The sequence below is a fragment of the Heterodontus francisci genome, unplaced genomic scaffold (assembly GCF_036365525.1).
Source record: "Heterodontus francisci isolate sHetFra1 unplaced genomic scaffold, sHetFra1.hap1 HAP1_SCAFFOLD_61, whole genome shotgun sequence".
NCBI classification, from domain to species: domain Eukaryota; kingdom Metazoa; phylum Chordata; class Chondrichthyes; order Heterodontiformes; family Heterodontidae; genus Heterodontus; species Heterodontus francisci.
Window position 1 is genome coordinate 5,149,592 of NW_027141441.1, and position 1,997 is coordinate 5,151,588.

Below are 1,997 nucleotides of genomic sequence, written 5' to 3' on the forward strand. Positions count from 1 at the left end.
TGCTCACTTCCAAAACTATCAGCAAATTGAAGCTGATTACGATCAACATCATCAGAGGTCAGAACTACCTGGTGAAAGAAGACTCCCTGAAGAAGGATCCACAATTATTCAAAGGCATCGACAAAGTGAAAAACAAGAAAATCGATGAGTCAATCCAAGCTAAACAGAAACACTGAAGAATTCCATTCCAGACCAGAACACAATTAGAGGCATTTTTGTATTCCAAGCTGGGCATTAGTATTTAATAGTTGATATATAATTTTGAATATATTTGAATTTCTTTATTCATTTGGCACTGCTGAACATGAAGCAGTCTTAAATCATTTAATTTTTTTTTGTAAAATCTGATTTACCAGATTAAAATATTAGATCAAGGGAGAAATTTCAAAGATTACTGGACCAGTAATCCAGAGGCCTGGACTCAAGATCCAGTGACAGCCAGGACGTCAAGGCGGGAAACACTCCGCACTAGTCTGCAGTGAGCGATTCCATCGAAGGTAGAGCACAATCTCTTTAATATAAGAATGTATATTTTATAATAATTAATCACTCAAGACCTTCCTGGTCTCTGCATCTCAGCTGCTTTCTGGATAAACTTGCAGAAAGTATTTCAACCTGTAAAGCAGGAGTCTAGGGAATGTATAATGATATTTTCTAGCCTTCGGGCAATATTTTAATCAATACAGTGTGGGACAACCTGTCTGGGCACAACTCCATGACTTTCTCTTTAACTAGTGACCTCACAATCACTAACTTCTATGGTAACAATCTTCAGCTCATCAACTCCGGTACGTAGCTCTAATCTTAATGCACATTGAAACAACCTTTCAAGTCCAGTTACAGTTTTTGTTGCCTTACCTGCACAAGCTTAAAAAGTGAAAAACGGAAGCAAGTTTAACTGAACATTCTGGTGGTCAGTTCGGGCACGGGAAAAAAATGAAAGGACTCGGACCAGGTCGGATGTGGTGCTGTCAGGCTTGGGTCGGGTTTCATTTGCTGACCCGAGCAGGCCTTTAGTTACTGTTGCAACCTTATATTCCCACTTGACAATCTGTATATTTTGTTCATTTCAATTTTGTCGACAAGCTCTTTGAATCCAGTTCCCCGGTCCTCAAGCAGGCTCAGTTTGGAAATCGATTCCGCTTTCTGGAAGGCTGAAAGCAATCGGTGACCTTAAACTAAAAATGGCAACAGAGAAGGGCTCGTCTGGGATTTGAACCCAGGACCTCTCACATAATAATCACTTATATACCCAAAGCGAGAATCATACCCCTAGATCAACGAGCCACCGTTGGCATGGTTTTTATTCGCTCCTGTGGAATTTCACTGGCACCCACAGCCGATCATGCATTTTTTTCAGATCAAAACAATATCCTACAAAGCTGAAATAAAAACAGAAAGTGCTGGAAATACTCAGCACCTCTGACAGCATCTGTGGAGAGAGGAACAGAGTTAACATTTCAGGGTTTTCACCTTTTGTTTGAGCCATCTTTTCAGACTGCTTCTGTCCATCCAATCTCACTTTTTACTCTATCCACATTCTAAGGGTGGTGCACTGGTGAGCACTGTAGCTTCACAACTTCAATGACCCCAATTCAGTTCTGTATACTGCCTGTGTGGAGTTTGCAAGTTGTTTATGTGGGCTTCCACAAGGTACTCTGGTTTCCTCCCACAACGAAAGACTTGTGGGTTGATAGATAAATTGACTGTTGTAAATTGGCCCCAGGGTAGGTGATAGGAGAAATGTGGGGATGTGGTAGGGAATTCTGGGTTAACAAAGGATTAGTATAAATGGGTGGTTGATGGTCAGTGCAGACTCAGTGGGCCAAAGGGCCTATATCAGTGCTGTATATCTCTATAACCATTCTCTAAGCAAATGCATTTTTCATGAAGTCCTCATTTCTTTTATTAATGACAATTTTATATTTCCGGCCCTTGCTTCATACAATACCACAAGTGGAATCATGTTTCCATCAACCCGATCAAACCCCTTCACT

At 40.8% G+C, this 1,997-nt stretch overlaps 1 non-coding gene across 1 annotated transcript; it reads right to left on the reverse strand.

Moving 5' to 3' along the window:
• Positions 1 to 1,198: 1,198 nt before the first annotated feature.
• trnap-ugg (transfer RNA proline (anticodon UGG)) lies at positions 1,199 to 1,287 on the reverse strand. The gene is given in 2 exon segments: positions 1,199 to 1,234; positions 1,252 to 1,287. It is a non-coding gene; the product is annotated as a tRNA-Pro (tRNA).
• Between the last annotated feature and the right edge of the window lie 710 nt (positions 1,288 to 1,997).